Below are 7672 nucleotides of genomic sequence, written 5' to 3' on the forward strand. Positions count from 1 at the left end.
GAGATAAGACTGGCTAGGCTTGAGGTAGAGAGAGAGGGGGGGGTGGAGAGAGAGGGGGGGGGGTGGAGAGAGAGGGGGGGTGGAGAGAGAGGGGGGGGTGGAGAGGGAGAGGGTGGAGAGAGAGGGAGGGTAGAGAGAGAGGGGGGGGTGGGAGAGAGGGGGGGTGGAGAGGAGGGGGGGTGGAGAGAGAGGGGGGGTGGAGAGAGAGGGGGGGTGGAGAGAGAGGGGGGGTGGAGAGGGAGAGGGGGTGGAGAGGGGGTGGAGAAAGAGAGGGAGAGGGGGGTGGAGAGGGAGAGAGGGTGGAGAGAGATAGGGGGGGTGGAGAGAGAGGGAAGAGAGAGAGGGGGGGTGGAGAGAGAGAGGGAGGGGGTGGAGTGGGAGAGGGGTGGAGAGGGCGAGGGGGGGGGTGGAGAGGGAGACGGGAGAGGGTGGTGGAGAGAGAGGGGGGGTGGAGAGGGAGAGGGAGAGGGGGGGGTTGGAGAGAGAGGGGGGGTGGAGTGGGAGAGGGGTGGAGAGAGAGGGGGGGTGGAGTGGGAGAGGGGGTGGAGAGAGAGAGGGGGGGGTGGAGAGAGAGGGTGGGTGGAGAGAGAGGGGGGGGTGGAGAGGGAGAGGGGGAGGGGGGTGGAGAGAGAGGGGGGGGTGGTGGAGAGAGAGGGGGGGGTGGAGTGGGAGAGGGGGTGGAGAGGGAGGGGGGGGTGGAGAGGGAGAGGAGGTGGAGAGAGGGGGGGGGTGGAGAGGAGGGAGGGGGGGTGGAGAGGGAGAGGGGGTGGAGAGAGAGGGGGGGGTGGAGAGAGAGGGGGGGTGGAGAGGGAGAGATGGGGTTGTGATGAGGATAACCTTCAAATCCCTGCTCCACTCTTCCTTGTCTCTCTCCCTCTCTCTTCAGACATCTCTTCTGGAGGTAGACAGAACAGAGATTTACTAGGAGAATAGAACAGAGGTTTACTAGGAGGATAGAACAGAGGTTTACTACTGTAGGAGGATAGAACAGAGGTTTACTAGGAGAATAGAACAGAGGTTTACTAGGAGAATAGAACAGAGGTTTACTAGGAGGATAGAACAGAGGTTTACTAGGAGAATAGAACAGAGGTTTACTAGGAGGATAGAACAGAGGTTTACTACTGTAGGAGGATAGAACAGAGGTTTACTAGGAGAATAGAACAGAGGTTTACTAGGAGAATAGAACAGAGGTCATTTATGAACATTGAACATCTTGACCATGTTCTGTTATAATCTCCACCCGGCACAGCCAGAAGAGGACTGGCCACCCCACATAGCCTGGTTCCTCTCTAGGTTTCTTCCTAGGTATTGGCCTTTCTAGGGAGTTTTTCCTAGCCACCGTGCTTCTACACCTGCATTGCTTGCTGTTTGGGGTTTTAGGCTGGGTTTCTGTACAGCACTTTGAGATATCAGCTGATGTACGAAGGGCTATATAAATAAATTTGATTTGATTTGATTTGATTTGATTTGATTTACTAGGAGGATTAGAACAGAGGTTTACTAGGAGGATAGAACAGAGGTTTACTAGGAGGATAGAACAGAGGTTTACTAGGAGGATAGAACAGAGGTTTACTAGGAGGATAGAACAGAGGTTTACTAGGAGAATAGAACAGAGGTTTACTAGGAGGATAGAACAGAGGTTTACTACTGTAGGAGGATAGAACAGAGGTTTACTACTGTAGGAGGATAGAACAGAGGTTTACTAGGAGGATAGAACAGAGGTTTACTACTGTAGGAGGATAGAACAGAGGTTTACTAGGAGAATAGAACAGAGGTTTACTAGGAGGATAGAACAGAGGTTTACTAGGAGGATAGAACAGAGGTTTACTAGGAGGATAGAACAGAGGTTTACTAGGAGGGTAGAACAGAGGTTTACTAGGAGAATAGAACAGAGGTTTACTAGGAGGATAGAACAGAGGTTTACTACTGTAGGAGGATAGAACAGAGGTTTACTACTGTAGGAGGATAGAACAGAGGTTTACTAGGAGGATAGAACAGAGGTTTACTACTGTAGGAGGATAGAACAGAGGTTTACTACTTAGGAGGATAGAACCAGAGGTTTACTAGGAGGATAGAACAGAGGTTTACTAGGAGGATAGAACAGAGGTTTACTAGGAGGATAGAACAGAGATTTACTACTGTAGGAGGATAGAACAGAGATTTACTACTGTAGGAGGATAGAACAGAGGTTTACTACTGTAGGAGGATTAGAACAGAGGTTTACTACTGTAGGAGGATAGAACAGAGGTTTACTAGGAGGATTAGAACAGAGGTTTACTACTGTAGGAGGATAGAACAGAGGTTTACTAGGAGGATAGAACAGAGATTTACTACTGTAGGAGGATAGAACAGAGGTTTACTAGGAGGATAGAACAGAGGTTTACTACTGTAGGAGGATAGAACAGAGGTTTACTACTGTAGGAGGATAGAACAGAGGTTTACTATGAGGATAGAACAGAGGTTTTACTAGGAGGATAGAACAGAGGTTTACTACTGTAGGAGGATAGAACAGAGGTTTACTAGGAGAATAGAACAGAGGTTTACTAGGAGGATAGAACAGAGGTTTACTAGGAGGATAGAACAGAGGTTTACTAGGAGGATAGAACAGAGGTTTACTAGGAGAATAGAACAGAGGTTTACTAGGAGGATAGAACAGAGGTTTACTACTGTAGGAGGATAGAACAGAGGTTTACTACTGTAGGAGGATAGAACAGAGGTTTACTAGGAGGATAGAACAGAGGTTTACTACTGTAGGAGGATAGAACAGAGGTTTACTAGGAGAATAGAACAGAGGTTTACTAGGAGGATAGAACAGAGGTTTACTAGGAGGATAGAACAGAGGTTTACTAGGAGGATAGAACAGAGGTTTACTAGGAGGATAGAACAGAGGTTTACTAGGAGAATAGAACAGAGGTTTACTAGGAGGATAGAACAGAGGTTTACTACTGTAGGAGGATAGAACAGAGGTTTACTACTGTAGGAGGATAGAACAGAGGTTTACTAGGAGGATAGAACAGAGGTTTACTACTGTAGGAGGATAGAACAGAGGTTTACTAGGAGAATAGAACAGAGGTTTACTAGGAGGATAGAACAGAGGTTTACTAGGAGGATAGAACAGAGGTTTACTAGGAGGATAGAACAGAGGTTTACTAGGAGGATAGAACAGAGATTTACTACTGTAGGAGGATAGAACAGAGGTTTACTACTGTAGGAGGATAGAACAGAGGTTTACTACTGTAGGAGGATAGAACAGAGGTTTACTAGGAGGATAGAACAGAGGTTTACTACTGTAGGAGGATAGAACAGAGGTTTACTAGGAGGATAGAACAGAGATTTACTACTGTAGGAGGATAGAACAGAGGTTTACTAGGAGGATAGAACAGAGGTTTACTACTGTAGGAGGATAGAACAGAGGTTTACTACTGTAGGAGGATAGAACAGAGGTTTACTATGAGGATAGAACAGAGGTTTTACTAGGAGGATAGAACAGAGGTTTACTACTGTAGGAGGATAGAACAGAGGTTTACTAGGAGGATAGAACAGAGGTTTACTACTGTAGGAGGATAGAACAGAGGTTTACTACTGTAGGAGGATAGAACAGAGGTTTACTAGGAGGATAGAACAGAGGTTTACTACTGTAGGAGGATAGAACAGAGGTTTACTACTGTAGGAGGATAGAACAGAGGTTTACTACTGTAGGAGGATAGAACAGAGGTTTACTAGGAGGATAGAGCAGAGGTTTACTAGGAGGATAGAACAGACCTCCACAAGTCTGGTTCTTCCTTGGGAGCAATTTCTGATGGTACCACGTTCATCTGTACAAACAATAGTACGCAAGTATAAACACCATGGGACCACGCAGCCATCACACCACTCAGGAAGGAGATGCGTTCTGTCTCTTAGAGATGAACGCACTTTGGTGTGAAAAGTGCAAATCAATCCCAGAACAACAGCAGCGTACCTTGTGAAGATGCTGGAGGAAACAGGTACAAAACTATCTATATCCACATTAAAACAAGTCCTATATCGACATAACCTGAAATACCACTCAGCAAGGAAGAAGCCACTGCTCCAAAACTGCCATAAAAAAGCCAGACTACGGTTTGCAACTGCACATTGGGACAAAGATCATACTTTTTGGAAAAATGTCCTCTGATCTCATGAAACAAAAATAGAACTGTTTGGCCATAATGACCATCGTTATGTTTGGAGGAAAAAGGGGAAGGCTTGCAAGCCGAAGAACACCATCCCAACCATGAAGCACGGGGGGTAGCAGCATCATGTTGTGGGGGTGCTTTGCTGCAGAAGGGACTGGTGCACTTCACAAAACAGATGGCATTATGAGGAACGAAAATTATGTGGATATATATATTTTTTATTTATTTCACCTTTATTTAACCAGATAGGCTAGTTGAGAACAAGTTCTCATTTGCAACTGCGACCTGGCCAAGATAAAGCAAAGCAGTTCGACACATACAACAACACAGAGTTACACATGGAATAAACAAACATACAGTCAATAATACAGTAGAACAAAAGAAAACAAAGTCTATATACAGTGAGTGCAAATGAGGTAAGATAAGGGAGTTAAGGCAATAAATAGGCCATGGTGGAGAAGTAATTACAATATAGCAATTAAACACTGGAATGGTAGATCGGCAGAAGATGAATGTACAAGTAGAGATACTGGGGTGCAAAGGAGCAAGATAAATAAATAAATACAGTATGGGGATGAGGTAGGTAGATAGATGGGCTGTTTACAGATGGGCTATGTACAGGTGCAGTGATCTGTGAGCATATTGAAGCAACATCTCAAGACATCAGACAGGAAGTTAAGCTTGGTTTCAAATGGGTCTTCCAAATGGACAATGACCCCAAGCATACTTCCAAAGTTGTTGCAAAATGGCTTAAGGACAACAAAGTCAAGGTATTGGAGTGGCCATCACAAAGCCCTGACCTCAATCCTATAGACAATTTGTGGGCAGAACTGAAAAAGCGTGTGCAAGCAAGGAGACCTAGAAACCTGACTCAGTTACACCAGCTCTGTCAGGAGGAATGGGCCAAAATTCACCCAACTTATTGTGGGAAACTTGTGGGAGGCTACCAGAAACACTTGACCCACGTTAAACAATATAAAGGCAATGCTTCCAAATATTAATTGAGTGTATGTAAACTTCTGACCCACTGGGAATGTGATGAAAGAAATAAAAGCTGAAATAAATCATTCTCTCTACTATTATTCTGACATTTCACATTCTTAAAATAAAGTGGTGATCCTAAACTGACCTAAGACAGGGAATTTTTTACTAGGATTTAATGTCAGGAATTGTGAAAAAAATTAGTTTAAATGTAGTTGTCTAAGGTGTATATAATAATTGTTGTTGTTTTCTTCTTCTTATCAATCTACACACAATACCCCATAATGTAAAAGCAAAAACAGGTTTTAGACATTTTTGCAAATGGTATAAAAACAAAAAACAACTGAAATATCACATTTACCTAAGTATTCAGATCCTTTAGTCAGTACTTTGTTGAAGCACCTTTTTCAGCAATTATAGCCCCGGCCTGGCTTACTGAGCCACTCAAGGACATTCAGAGACTTGTCCCGAAGCCACTCCTACGTTTTTCTTGGCTGTGTGCTTAGGGTTGTTGTCCTGTTGGAAAGTGAACCTTCGCCCCAGGCTGCGGTCCTGAGTGCTCTGGAGCAGGTTTTCATCAAGGATCTCTCTCTGTACTTTTCTCCGTTGATCTTTCCATCTATCCTTACTAGTCTCCCAGTCCCTGCTGCTGAAAAACATCCTCACAGGATGATGCTGCCACCACCAAGCTTCACTGTAGGGAAGGTGACAGGTTTCCTCCAGATGTGACGCTTGGCATTCAGGCCAAAGAGTTCAATCTTGGTTTCATCAGACCAGAGAATCCTGTTTCTTGTGGTCTGAGAGTCCAAGCGAGGTTTCAAGACTTTTACTGAGGAGTGACTTCTGTCTGGCCACTCTACCATAAAGGGCTGATATTGTCATTGATTGTTGCCTTTAACCACAATTAATTATGTATGTTCATTGTTGTTTTTATTTGCATCTTTGTCTCCTTTTAGATCAACCATACTGCATACAAAGCCAAGTCTCAATTCAAGATGTGTCACGCCCTGGCCAGAGGCTTTTTATTCTCTATTTTGGTTAGGCCAGGGTGTGACTAGGGTGGGTGTTCTATGTTATTTTTTTCTATGTTTTGTATTTCTGGTTTTGGCCTGGTATGGTTCTCAATCAGAGGCAGCTGTCAATCATTGTCTCTGATTGAGAACCATACTTAGGCAGCCTGTTTTCCCACTATGGGTTGTGGGTAGTTATTTTCTGTTTAGTGTGTTTTGCATCTGACGGAGCTGTTTCGGTTGTTTCTTTTGTTCCTCGTTGTATTTAGTGTTCAGTTTATTAAAATAATGATGAACATTTACCACACTGCATCTTGGTCCTCACCTTCTTCCACCAACGGTCGTTACCAGATGAGTCTCAACATCTGTCATTCCCTGCCATGTATCATCTCCATTACCTGAACCTATAAAGACTCTTAAACTGAACCTATAAAGACTCTTAATAGGGAATAGGCTTTACAGCAAAAGCATACCATGCGATTGTCTGAGGACGGCTCCCCACATCAACATATTTTTCAACCAGCACAGGCTTCATAAAATCACAAATAGCAATTAAATAAATCACTTACTTTTGAAAATCTTCCCTTGTTTGCAATCCCACGGGTCCCAGCTACAACAAGAATGGTCGTTTGTTAGATAAAATCCTTCTCAAAATTCTTGCTAGTTTTTGAAGAAACAGGCCTGAAACCTTGATTAAAGACTGACATCTAACGGAAGCCATAGGAATTGCAATCTGGGAGCTGTAATTAAATTGGACCAATAGCTTTCCATGATAAGAGCCTGGGACCTAAAAAAAATAAAAAGATTCTGGTTGGTTTTTCTTTGGATATTCGCCTGCCATATCAATTCTCTTATAGTCTCAGACATTATTTTAACATTTCTAGAAACGTCAAAGTGTTTTCTTTCCAATTCTACCAATTATATACATATCCTGGCTTCTGGGCCTGAGTAACAGGTCGTTTACTTTTGACACATCAGTCAGGCGGAAATTCTGAATAAAGGACCCTAGCCCTAAACAAGATTTATTTTTAAACAAACTATAAAGTCTCTTAAACTGAACTGAATCTATATAGACTCTTAAACTGAACTGAATCTATAAAGACTCTTAAACTGAACTGAATCTATATAGACTCTTAAACTGGACTGAATCTATAAAGACTCTTAAACTGAACTGAACCTATAAAGACTCTTAAACTGGACTGAATCTATATAGACTCTTAAACTGGACTGAATCTATAAAGACTCTTAAACTGGACTGAATCTATATAGACTCTTAAACTGGACTGAATCTATAAAGACTCTTAAACTGGACTGAATCTATATAGACTCTTAAACTGGACTGAATCTATATAGACTCTTAAACTGGACTGAATCTATAAAGACTCTTAAACTGGACTGAATCTATATAGACTCTTAAACTGGACTGAATCTATATAGACTCTTAAACTGGACTGAATCTATAAAGACTCTTAAACTGGACTGAATCTATATAGACTCTTAAACTGAACTGAATCTATAAAGACT

Source organism: Oncorhynchus kisutch, linkage group LG6 (assembly GCF_002021735.2).
Source record: "Oncorhynchus kisutch isolate 150728-3 linkage group LG6, Okis_V2, whole genome shotgun sequence".
In the NCBI taxonomy this organism is placed as follows: Eukaryota; Metazoa; Chordata; class Actinopteri; order Salmoniformes; family Salmonidae; genus Oncorhynchus; species Oncorhynchus kisutch.